Source organism: Carassius carassius, chromosome 9, assembly GCF_963082965.1.
Source record: "Carassius carassius chromosome 9, fCarCar2.1, whole genome shotgun sequence".
Taxonomy (NCBI): Eukaryota; Metazoa; Chordata; class Actinopteri; order Cypriniformes; family Cyprinidae; genus Carassius; species Carassius carassius.
In genome coordinates this window covers 16,367,353-16,381,224 of record NC_081763.1, presented here as the reverse complement: position 1 = coordinate 16,381,224, position 13,872 = coordinate 16,367,353, and the positions used below count along the sequence as shown (strand labels likewise).

At 38.4% G+C, this 13,872-nt stretch overlaps 1 protein-coding gene across 11 annotated transcripts in view; it reads left to right on the top strand.

The window, feature by feature from the left end:
• The window catches only part of LOC132149089 (RNA binding protein fox-1 homolog 1-like), a 263,380-nt gene that overhangs the window by 206,301 nt on the left and 43,207 nt on the right, over nt 1–13,872 (top strand). The gene's annotated exons all lie outside the window — the stretch shown is intronic.

The window sequence follows — 13,872 nt, the reverse complement described above, 5'->3', positions numbered from 1 at the left end:
ATGGCATCTGGCCTGATGAAATGAATGCAGAAGACGTAATATAGAATCTGAACTAATGTTATGACATATTCATGATGTTTTTGCATCTTTTTAAAGTCAGTACGTTCTTCAGAATTCCCTTTTGTATTCAAAAAAGTCATACAGGTTGGGAACGACATGAGGGCAAGTAAATAATGACAAAATGTTCATTTTTGGGTAAACTACCTTTTTTAGTAAATCACAGTAACAGGAATACATTTCCCAGCAGTCTCTTGTTTGTGGGAGATGGGAGTGGGGTTGTGATCATGGGCTCAGCTATGAGAAAGCACCTGATATGAAGAAGAAAAAGAGCCACATATATTGACTTTGGAGAGAGAGAGCAGCAACGCATCTTTTGAGTTCTCGTAAAGCAGACGGCCCTGGGGGCTTTAAGTGTAGCCACAGCGAGGCTGGAAATTGGCCCGGCAGTATATGACACTTCACAGGAATCATTGGATGTGTGATAGGAGATGCTAATGGGTAGAAGCCCCCGATAACCCCATGTAAACCCTTGGGCTTCCACCAGCCATACCTTTAATTTACAGTGATAACTTTTCACCGCTCCTCTTAACCTCACATTCCCACAGTGCTGTGCTAACATTCCACAGCAATAGCGGCACACCGGGAAAAGAACTAAAATGTATGTGTGGCCCTTTTAACCGTTGACTCAAAGTTGTGCAAGCGTACCGAGCGGACGTGACGGTGCATGGATTATACTGAAATACAACCTTTTGACTTTGAGCGACTGGGGAAAATGGAGATGAAAATAATTTGATGGAACTGTTTTCATAAAGTAATTTATGCCATTTGATGCCATAACAGATGGGCCATATTCAGAGACACTGCATCCTCTGCTAAAATTAATAGCACAACTTTTACAGCAGCTGACACTAATGTTTTTATGCTGGCTTTCGGAGTATTTTATGTCGCTAGTCGAAACTAATAGCTCGGGTTACTACACAGTGTAAACATTTATTATGGCAATTTTAAAACATCTGGCAATAATGGGATGTATCTTGTTAGACAGCGAGGCTTGTCAACACAGTGAACATAATTATGACAGATGCCAGTTCTCCAAGCTCACTCATGAAGCCACATGTGAACGCACACACGTGATGCAAACCCTCCATTCTGCACTCGCAAATCACTGGGCGGCCTAACAAGCCATTGAATTCATTGTTTGTAACTAGTGTAAATATTTTCAGCTGTGCAAAAGCATGAAATTGGCCAATATAGGGAAAATGAAATGCAATTAATCCACAGCTCCCATAATACAGAGAAGCACAGATAAGTCTTGCACATGAAACGGCATGTAATTAAATTGTGCCGGTTTAAAGACTTTACATTTTTACTAAAACAGAATGTGTACTGTATGTAGGGATAAATTAGAATGGTTGACTAGTCATCTACTGGTCAACTAGCTTAACCTTATTATTATTATTTTTTTTTTTACTTGAATGTTTTTAGTTTTTAAAGGAGATGAATTAAGATACACATGTTCAACCAAATATATCTGCAAATCTGTAAATATGTCATATCTGCATGTGCTTTAATAGTCATGATTAAAGAAAGCCATTGGAGAAAGAGCTTGTTGGCTGGCCTTCCCAGAGGGCTGTGAGTTCGGTGCTGGCAGAGACATCTGTGTGTCCTGGCCTGTCCGTGCAGCTCTCTATGTGTGTCCATCTGTGTGTGATTAGTTCTGTTCATAGTGTACCTGTGCGCTCGCTCCAGAAATCATTAGGCCTGGTCATACCTCTCCTAGCTACGCTTCACAACATCTGTCATGACACAGTCATCAGAGAACCTGCAACATCTGCCAGAGTCTTAGCCTTTGCCCCCCCCCCCCCACACACACACACACACACACACATACACTCCATTTCCTGTTCTACTTGTTACCACTGTTGTTATAACCCCCCCCCCCTTTTCACACATTTTTTTCTTCACACAAACCAGAAATAGGACAGCTCTTTGATCAAACAGTATTAATGTTCTACCCTCTTACTCGCCATTGATCTACAGATAACATACGGCTCCTGCTATCCAAGGAAGAAAGCTGAGGATGATTTCAATCCAGTGGTTTTAAATGAGAGGGTAAAGATGGAGGCTTTAAAATATACAGTTGGGTCCAAAAATGTAAAATCTGGGATTTAATTTTTATCTAAACATAACTCAGATTGTTAGATAATAATAGTTTAATTTTTATTTTATATATATATATATATATATATATATATATATATAATTTTTTATAGTATTATATTGTCTTTATATTGTATATATTATATATTTGTCTATATCACAAAATAAACTGGGTCGTCTGGCTTTGTATCATCATGAAGTGATTTATTTTGTAATTGTATAAATAAATAATGGACAATAGAATATTGATTTGAGTTGAAATTATGTTTTTTTTATGTGTGGAGAAATAGACAGCGGAGCGCTGTCATGAAACTAGCACAGCCATGTAGGGAATCGGAAGCCTGGGACAAAAGCAGTCAATTATACAGTTTAACTGTCCTTTTATAAATTATTAAAACAGCAAAATTCTGCAATTGGCCAATCAGAATGAAGTATTCCAGTGAGCCGTGTAATAAATAAATATATTCATAATATATATTAGGCTACCTTCATATGATACAGTGTAGACAGCTGTGCTAACAGTAAATGACATGATTCCAAGGTTAAACATGATGCGTGATTAATGTTCTTACTGCAAGTTCCTTTCACCCAGAATGGGAGGAGGGCAGGGAGACGGAGAGAGAAAGAGAGAGTGGGAGAAATAGAAGACCATGATGGGGGGTGGGCTGGATAGAGGAGAGAAAGACGACAAAGGCAAGGAAATGAGCTTTCTCCAGCCAATGTGAGTGTGTGGCTGCCTGACAGCCTGGTTCAGTGCCACCTCACCACTTTTGTTTCAGCTGTGTAAATAATGGCTGTAATTAAAATCACCTGTACCTATCAAGCATCAGAGTGTCTGCAGGAGATGCACTGGTCTGATGAGAACTTTGCGTTCATGCTGCTGTCGCATTCACGGCTGTGACAACTGACATATTGCATGTGCAACTACAAATCTCTACTTCATGTACTGCACGGGAGATTAGGGCCGAACTGGGTTTGCACACACATGTAACTGTACACTTGCTGACAAAGTGCTTACAGGCACATGCATACAAAGTGCTTACAGGCTGACCTGGTTGTTCAGAACGGCTTGTGAAGTGAATATATATTTATCAAATGTTTTTTATTGTATAAAAAATTCAGCCTCACTCAGGAAGATTTGTGTTTGTTAAGCAGGAAAACATAAGCTAAAATCCTCCTAATAACATTATTAGCTATTTGTAGTGTTGTGCTGCTGTTTCCCTCCAATTTATGTCTCATTGTGATCACAGGGCGATGACTCAGACACCGTCCCAGACTGAAGCTAGTGTGCATTAGCCGCGAACTACTTCACCTTCAGCACCCACAGAAACACAATTTCCCTCGACAAAACGTCACGCCACATCGCAGACAAGTCATTGATCTGGGGCTGATCTGCAATTGATGAAACATAATGAAGAAATGAAAAAGCCAAGTATGCACTGTTTTCAAAGGCAACATGAGCCGTCTGTGCAAGATCTCCTAATAGAATTACCCACACGCAGCTAAAGCATAGCGGTGACGCTAACTTGTAATTAAGATAACCCTAGAGTCGGTCTGCTGCTGTGGCATTCTCTTTGTTGTATGTTACTTTTAACTCATTTATAATTGACTGTTAAACTATATCTAGCACAGAGACTCTTGACTGGTTTAGTGGATTTTGCAAGACTATAAAGAGGCCACATACTAAAGGATTTTTTTAAGTTCTGAGGTTCTGAGAAAGGTGCAAATGGTGTCTTATTGTGAATCCTTTTTGAGTGTGTGTGTGTGTGTGTGTGTGTGTGTGTGTGTGTACCTACCTCACCATATTTTGGGGACAAATTTGTACCCAAAAGTGAGCTAAACCTGACAAAATCTCCAAAAACCCTGCCTTTGGGGACGTCCTCATTTGTAAAACTGGTATAAAAATAAAGTAAAGAAAGGTTTTTTTTATGTTAAAAAAAACCCCACTATGCCTATGGAATGTCCCCATTTAGATAGCTAAGTAAACGTGTGTATGTGTGTGTGTGTGTGTGAGAGAGAGAGAGAGAGGTTTTTAAGCATCAAAATAAAAGTTTAATCCAGCTTTAATTTTTCCCCTAGTACATTAGAATGTGTCCTGTTTAATTATATATATTTCTGAGCAAAAGATAATGACTATCATACATTTTAACTGAAGATTACAATTACTGAAGGCACAGACTAAAATGCCATTCAGTGTGTGTGGTGATTTTCTGAAATGGTGTTCTTTTTTTTCTTTTTTGTTGTTCCAATCACATTTTCTTGGTTAAAAAAACATTACTTTCACTGTCAAAAAAAAAGAAAGGAAAAAAAAATTATATTTTATATTTTTTAATTTACAATGTAATCAGTATTCTATTTATTAAAGTCATGTATGAATTTTATCAAGTTTATTACATTTACATTCCAAAATAATAACTCAAGGCAGTAACGATTTAAACAATATATTTTATTTGTAAACTTATGTACAGCTATTCTTTTTAATAGTTAACTTTTAACAATTTTTTTTTCTTTTGTGGATCATCAGTCATCAAAGCTCTATAAATATTGGTCAAACTTGAAATTTCAACAAGCTTATTCACAGATCATGTTTTTATGTGATTTTAAGTCTTATTTTGACATAACAGAGTGGTGATATCTAAGTATGTGAGTTGCTTACTTATTCAGTGTCAGAATACAGAACGTGCATGAACACAAGAGGCAGGATTTATCAAATGAACCAATCACAGCTGAACCTAACCAGTCATATCCAATAATATCGCAATGGAGGCATTGTCTCCTCTCATGTGATTTCCCCCCATTCATTCTCAGTTACCCCCCTCCAAACTCACGCTATGCTTTAGGAGGTGTTTTGAAACTCATAGGGTTCAGGGGAGTTGAGAGACTCCTGCTGCTACTTTACCTGCTGATGTCATTGTTGCACAATGTTTCTTTAGAAAAATTAGTGATTTATACACTTTTTATTTTATTAATTATATTTTGTAATGTTGGCATTGTTTTATGTTTCTACTATGATTTTTTTTTCTCATCCAATATTTTGAGGAGGCAATGACTGCCTTGCCTATATATATATTAGGGCTGGGCATTAATGCCGACAATTATTTTATCATGCATTAACACAGTTTTTATTATTATGAAAGTCAGTTGTTAACTCGGTCTGAATAGATCACAGGTCACAGGAGGGGTGCTCCCGATCAAATTATTTAGGCTAAGCATCGTGAGTCTGTGCGTGGTTAGCTCTCACACTCGCTGATCTATATATAACTGAACCGTGCTCTAGCCCACCTCTTCCAACCGACCCAGGGACTGCTAAACGGAGCGATCACACTTGTCAAACGAACCGGGCTTTGGGGTTCAAATGCGCTCCAGCATGGTTAAGATTGCCTAGTGTGAGCACACCCTAATTATTCTCCCGCATCCCGCACACACGAGTCTCTACCAGCCCATCAAGTGATGTCCTGTGCCGCACTCTGCTGCGTTAGGTCCCGCAAAAGTGCAGGTCTCTGATAGGAAGGTGCCTGTTATAATGTTATGATTGAGGCTCTGGACTCTGAGCATTACTTGTTTTTCTATAATAAACTATAAAATATTTTCTATAAAAATGTTAATGTCCTGGCAGTGACAAATAGCTTGTTTTATATTTTAATGTAATTACATTGATGTTATATGGCTACAATAAATATTTTAACTACTACTATGTAAAAGGGACACTGCTGTAAAAACCGCCTTATTTGTTTAAAGCGTTTGCAAACCAAATGTTATTACACTTTGGTTCATATAGCAGTAGGCCTACTTTTAAATGAAAGGAAGTGCAGAAATCACTACTTTTGAATTAATTTTAACTTTTGTGTATAACAATGTGATTAATCGCGATAAACAAAAAAAGTAATCGTTATAAAGTAATATATATATATATATATAAACTGTCCTTTAATTCTTCTGTGTATCATGTCACTATGGTGACGAAGTCAACTTCACCCTTAATGAGCTCCCATAGAAATTGACAAAATGGAGAAAGTAGGATAGAAGCAGGGCTGCTGAAAAGATAGTTAAGGAATGATTCACGTCCCGATCCGTGCTCAGGCCGGGGAGCTGTGTTTATTCCATATGAACCTGCCTTCCTGAGTCCCAAAGGATAACATCTATTAAGTGAGTCTGACAGTTTCCAGGCTGTCTTCATATGGCCGAGACCCTGCTGTAGAGTGCCTTTGCCTGCCACGCGTTCCTTTTTCACCCACATGACATCCACCACATATAATTACAGCACATGGGAGCCCAAGCACGTGTGTGTCTGTGTGTGTGTTGTAGGAGGAAGTGGTACAACTTCTCAGTGCAAGGAAGGTTTTGGGTGGTGACCCTGACTCTCTGATTAGAAAATTAGCCCAAAACATGGCACACTAACGACCTAGGCTTATTAGCAACAGTGCCAGTGTTTAGTGGATGGGCTGGCCTGAGCTGTGAGTGGCAGGGAGGGCCGACAGTCTCCGGGGGAGCAGAGAGAGATACTTTCTGTGTGCTGGGGGAGAGAGAGAGAGCGAGAGAGAGAGAGAGAGAGAGAGAGAGAGAGAGAGAGATGCATCTGATACAGATGGCTGAATCCCTCCAAGTTCAACCCTACTAGAACATGAGATTTGCAACACAGAATGGAAAGCAGATTTGTTCCAGTGGACTGGTGTGGGGAAGGTGATGAATCTGTGACCTGGTTAATGTATATGTGCTCCTCATCTGAAGCGGTGACCAGCCTGGAACAAGCTGGCCGAGACTGATGTGTATCAGAGGAAAGCTGGCAGGAAGAGAACAGCTGCGGGGGGACACGACACTGGCTGCATATCTGCCATCTGATTCTGTCAGCCTTTTTGCTTTTACTTCTTTCTCGCTGTTGTAGACTCAGTTTATATCTGTTCAGGAAGGTCAACCCTGAAGCTTCAAGTGCTGCGTGTGTCATGAGTGTTCACTTAATGATGATACTGTTATTATATAGAGTTCCCAATTGATTCATTTATTATTATTGTTTCATTAAAGTTTACTTATATTTATATCCGTCTATCTTATATCTGTTTCTCATTTTAGCTACTTCTCTCTCTTCCTCAATTCTTATATTTTTTATGAAAAAATAGTAATTGTTACAACAGTTCTAGCTTGTGTTTTTCTGTTATATATTGATTATATGTGACCCAGGACCACACAACTAGTCTAAGTGTCAATTTTTTTTAAAATTGAGATTTATACATCATGAATAAATAAGCTTTCCATTGATGTATGGCTTATTAGGATCGGACAATATTTGGCTGAGATACAACTATTTGAGAATCTGAAATCTGAGGGTGTGAAAAAATCAAAATGCTGAGAAAATTGCCTTTAAATTTGTCCAAATGAATTCTTAGCAATGCATATTACTAATCAAAAATTAAGTTTTGATATATTTGTGGTAGGAAATTTACAGAATATCTTCATTGAACATGATCTTTACTTAATATACTAATAATTTTTGGCATAAAACAAAAATCTATAATTTTGACCCATACAATCTTTTTTTGGCTATTGCTAAAAATATACCCCAGCGACTTAATACTGGTTTTGTTGTCCAGGGTCACATATTACTTTTTTTACCCAAACACAAATAAATGTTAATATATAAATATGTATAAAATTATAATTGTAATTCTTATATTATAATTTGATTTATTTTGAAATTATATATATATTAATTAATTAATATATTAACAATAATTTAATAATTATAGTTATATTAACAAAAATCATATAACTATTTGTATGTGTTTTTCCACTGTATATGGAGGGGTTAAATAATGGTTGTTGTCAAGTCTGTAGCCTGAGGCAAGTGTCTCAGAAACAGGTCAATTGCATTCATGCTCTTTTATGTTCAACGACTGCAATGTCCAACCTTCTTTCTCCCAAAGACTTTCAAAAAATATAGGGGAATTACATTCACTGCAATTTTATGAAGAGCCCCTTAAAAATGATTGTGTGCACAAATGTCGTATCACTTGGTTTTCATCAAACCATGGCCCAGGAGGCAATGTACCAACCAGCGTGCTGGTCATTATCTGTTGTTGTCTAGGTAGTACTCCTCATCTGAAATTACCAGTAGCATCAGGGTGCAGGCACAGATCCATTTTTACTGCCTCTTCATACTGCCACACTATGTACTCAGAGAGGCTGGCAATATGCAAGCCAAAAGAGTTAATATTTTCTCTCCAAGTTCAGCAGGGAAAAGGAACTGGGTTATGATTGCATGGCTTTGTGTTCAAAATACGCCCACTTCAGGCTCTCATGCAAGCCAGCTATTGAGATCTTATTATTGCATCTCACTGACTATAAAAACATCATCCAATACCATTAGACTGAAGCAAAGACTAAGTCTGTCAGTGAAACCATGCCTCAAATTGGTATTCTCAACTCACAAAATGGTTGCCTGTGGTTTTAAGCTGTGTGTGGTTGGGTAGACGTGCTTGCCAAAGCATTCACAGTCTAAAACAAAGTCCAAGCTCCTCCGAGAGCCGGCGAGGAAATTGTATGTGTGGACACTAAAAAAGGTAAACATAACATTTACAGTAGTCTTCTCACTGAGTTCATCATACTTTTAAAGGTTTCCACAAGGCCAGATCTGATGTAGTAGACCTGTTTAACAATTTACCATGACTGATCTGAAATCAAAATATGCCATTAGTCCAATGTTAATTGAAGCGAAACCTATTTAAGATGTTTCGTAACAGTAGAGGATGCCGGGGATGGTTGTAACTTGGCATGAGATGTAACACCATCAGTGTAAACACAGGATAAAGCAGGTTAACCAACATATAAAAATATATACACAGTGTGTGTGTGTGTGTGTGTGTGTGTATATTTACTGGATGTGAAATTTAGAGATTACAACCATCCAAGTTCTCCCCTAGTAAAATATCTGCTTCACCTTTAAGTGATGATCATATGCTTCATTGTGTGCACATCCACTGGGAAGCCCTCTTTGGTCTGGCTTTATGTAGCATGAACACATGCAGAATTGCAGATGAGTGGTTTACGCATGGAGACATTCGGAGGTGGACTCAATGGCAGCTTCTATTCAACCCTGCTGTTTCCTTTGTGATCCTACAGAGATTTCTTCTGTTATTGGTATTGACTTGACAGGATTTGTGTCCGTCATAACAAACCACTTAATCCAGATCAGCCTTTAATACTAATTAAACAGCTTGGGGACACACTCCAGCACCTGGTAACTTAAAACCAGTGCACATGCCGATTTCTATTCTCTTTTGACCAAAAAATAAAATGGTGGCCTTTTTTATTTGCTTCCCATTACGTGTAAAGTGCTTCCTTTGTTTTCCTCTTAAAAGACCCAGAGCCACCACTGTCATCACAGTAATGTCTGATTTCCCATCAGGTGACGATTTAGCTTATTAAGGTTGCACAGATGGAGATGCTTCTGGAGGAGGATTACTAAAAGAGTTTGTCGACACACTGTTCAGAGGACCGCAGAGATGTTTGCCTTGTGACAAATGGCAAGTGCAGCCCCACTATGCAGGAAGTGCTATTGGCGAGTGCTTTAAGATGTTTAATTAAAGGCGCTGTGTGACAGGAGGGAGACCTGCGCGGGGTCCGGGGACTACGCGGCTAATCCTCTTCCTGTGCATACTATCCCCTTGCGAGTGTGACTGATGAACTGATTCCTCTTTACATCTTCATTTGCATGGCGTGCTAACGCTTGCACGGGACTGAGCAGTGGCAGACGAGAGCTCCTGCGCTAATGCCGGCTAATATGATAATGGGAAACAAGGCAAGGTTAGCCGCCATCTAGCCCATTAACTCGGGGCTGCGGTGCACCGATTCGGTCGCAAAACAAAGCATCCCGCAGGCAGTGTTAATCGGTTAAGGATGTTTTTATTCTTTTTCATGAATGTTTAAGCCTTTTATTAAATGCTTTGATTAAAAAATGCAGTGTAATAATTGAGGTGTGTCCCAATTTGCGTATGTAAAAGGTATGTATTGTTTTTGCACAAATAGTGCTAATACAGCTTTTCTTTAAGCAGTGGATATAAAATAAGAAAAAACTGGGATTTTTTATTAGTATTCATTTATTTTACTTCGATTTTGAGATTTTTTTTATTTGTACAGAGCCCCTAAGGGGACATGGTATTTAAAAAAAAAAATATATATATATATATATATATATATATATATATGTTTTCACGCTCTCTGTCAAAACTAAATTGTTCCCCCGAGAAACTTTGTGTTCACTCGCAAAACATTTGCATGCTCTTGCAAAAGTGTTGTGTTCCCTGAGAAAATTTGCGATTTGCGTTTGCACAAAAGCAAATATAGTTCCCTTTCAAGGGAACTTCAAACTGCGTCCTCTAGGGGTCGCTATGAGGAATGCCTCGTTGAGACCCATGTCTAAAGCATACATTGAAAAACAACAAACACCACGTTGGCCGGCGACAGCCCATGATGTCATTACCGGTGCAACTATAGTATAAGTAGGCGCCAGGAGAACACGTCATCCTCTTCTTCGTCTTCATTGACTGTTTTGTTTGAAGCATGCATTTTGAATGTGGTAAGAGCGATCTTTATTCTATCAAGGACGAGCACTAGCAAAACATTTAGAGGATGTGTGCATCCATTTTGACACCTGATGACACACAATCTCTGTTTTTTTATTTGGGCTAAGAGCACACACGCAATGTCCTTGAGGGGGCAATTTGCATGCACTGTGAGCGTTTTCCTATGAAAAAGCTCTGCTCTCGTTTGTCTCTCTTTTCGAGGAAAGAGGGGCCGCCATCTGCTTCCCGCGGTTCAGGACCCGCCACTGCTGAGGCACAGAGGAGAATGAGCTTGTCGGGATCGCAGGCAGATCTGGCCGATGAGTTTAAAGAGGGTCTTTCCCTCTTGTGCTCATCGGCACTGGACGAGAGAGAGCCGTTGGAGGATGATGTTATTTCCTTAACATCGTCTGATCTGGGAGCCAGTGCTCTGCTGGGTTCGGCCCAGAGAGAGCAGGAGATGCCTGAGGTCGGCAAAGAAGCTAAGGAATCGGACATCTCCGAGTAGGTAACGAGATACTGTATCATCTAGCTTCCTGCTATATTCCGGGCGCAAGCTTCAGATGAAGATTGTATGTGTTCTCCCGGCGCCTATTTATACTATAGTCGCACTGGTAGTGACGTCATGGGCTGTCGCCGGCCAGCATGTTGTTGGTGTTTTTCAATGTATGCTTTAGACACAGGTCACGACAAGGTGTTGCCCATAGTGACCCCTAAAGGATGCAGTGTATCATTCCCTACTCAGGGAACCATGATTACATAAGTATCCTGAGACGTTATTCTTCCCACCTAATATTATTTCATTATCTAAAGCTGAAAAAATGCAAAGTTTCTCAGGGGAATGCAAAATGCATAGCAACGAAATATAATTCTTCCTTCCCATCTCATTTTATTTACCATTACCATATCCCTTTTGAGGCTCCATAGACTTTTTGTGAGTAAATTATGGAACTTTTTTTTCCCCTTCTGTTTTTAGAATTTTAAGATGTTATAGATAAATGTAATTGTTTCATTTATAGACTTCCAGTTGTTTTAAGATAATATATGGATTTTTGTAATGATTTTTAGACCATTACGTACCTGGTATAGTATATCATTTGGGACACAACTTTGGTTTTATTTTATTTTGTTATTTATTCTACACTAACTTGGTATTTATGATGGCAAAAATTTTTGTTAACTGAGAAGATGCGCAAATAAACGCTGAAAATGAACATGGATTTGTGCAGCTTCTCTGTTAACAATGACTCTGTGTAGTAACAGCTGCTCTATGTGAAATCACGCACCTGATGGAATTTACCGCTGATTAGAGAACCGGCTTTACTGACGAGATGCGCATAACAATCGGTCGATCATGATCGGCGCACCACTAAAAATTGTGTTATTACAATTTACAAAATTTGTGAATGATTTGGTCAAATATATGTACAAATAAGCTGTGCACACAGAGGTACAACACTAATTCTCTATCTCAGCAACCTTTCAACAGAAACTTTCTGCTGGTGGGAGGCAGTTATGTTTTCACAATGTCTGCCGGGCCCTGCTTCCTTTTGAGTTAGCATGTTTAAAAGGTAGCCTCCTGCTGGGAAATGGGTTACTTTCAAAATAGTTCACACCCATGCGCTACAAAACTTTTTGCATTATTAATTTGTTTACTCTGAGACAGGGAGTACGATTTGATGTCTGGTTTTCAGAGTTATGCACTCACCAAATGGCGAAACTCTTCCAGAAATATTGGATAATGCTCACTGGATAACGTAAGTAATGAAACATTAGATACGAAAACGTACCACAAAGTTCAATGGGAAGGAAAGAGAGGTTGGGATAATGAACGGTCGAAGGGTCCCGGGGGCCTGCCCCGCTCTATATCCATATGTCCCTGCAGGTCTGTTGGGGAATGGTTTGCCCTCTAAGCTGAGAGTGTGTCATGCTGAAGTGGCACTCTACAGACCTGGACAGAAAGGGGCAGCACGCTGGTCCTTAAACACTTGGTGTTGCTCACATGCGTACTCATACACACAAGGAGCGCCTGTGGAAAGAATCCTGCACTGAGTGAGAGGAGAAAACAAAGGTGAAGGTTGATCGAACATCCAATCTATAGGAAAGAAAGGGCTGAACCAGCAGGGGCTCAAGAAGGCCTCGCCTCAGCCGGTTTCCTTTCTTATTTATTTATTTATTTTTTTTGGATGAGTTGGCCCAGGATTTTGCTGTGCAAGTCAGTGTGTTTGAAAGAGCAAGGACAGTGTATCTTGATCCTGTTTACTTCTCAGCCCGGCCTGACCAAAATCCTCAGCACTGATGGATGCCAAGAGAACTTGCCACCCAAGCACCAGATACATGATTAAATAAAAATAGTTTTGTTTTTCTGTGAGAAATCAAGCATACACAGTGAGAATTTAGCCTGTGTGAATTAATTTTTTTATTTTTGTTTTATTTTTATTTTTTTCGAGTGGAGCCATGTGGCTTATACAAGTTCTCGAACATTTTTAAACATAAAGAAACACTGCTCTCACTCACCCAGTATCAGTAGTTTTGTATTAATGTTTGTTTTTAACAAAAAAAAAAACATTTGCTTTATGTAAAATTTAATATAGTTTACTTGTTTTCAGAGAAAATATAAATAAAAAATTATAAAACATATGCATATTTTCTATTAATATATATTTATTTTACCTAGATTTTTAGACTTTTTTTCAGAGAAAATATGAATTATATTCCACATAAAAATATGGAATATTGTTTTTATTTTTCCCTTCAGTTTTTAGATTTTTAGACTTGTTTTAATATAATATGTTCATTTTTAAATAATAACTAATTTCCATTAGATTTTTAGACTTGTGAACTTTTAGAACATATGGAATTTCAATTAATATTTTTAAAAAAGAAAAAAATTACAATGCGGTATTAATAACAAATGTAATTCACTACATATTCATAGAATACAAGTCTTATGTCTCAAATTTTTGCTTCTCAAGTAAACTTATCTTGTATGTGTGGGTTTTTGTTATTATCATTGTTATAATTCATTGTTCATTTTTTTTTTACATAAAACAGGCTCTTCATAGTTTAAAACCTTCATGAGTTTTTAGAGATTAATGTTTGTTTCAAAATCAGAGCTACTATACAATACTGCGAATCATACAATCAAAATCCTTCA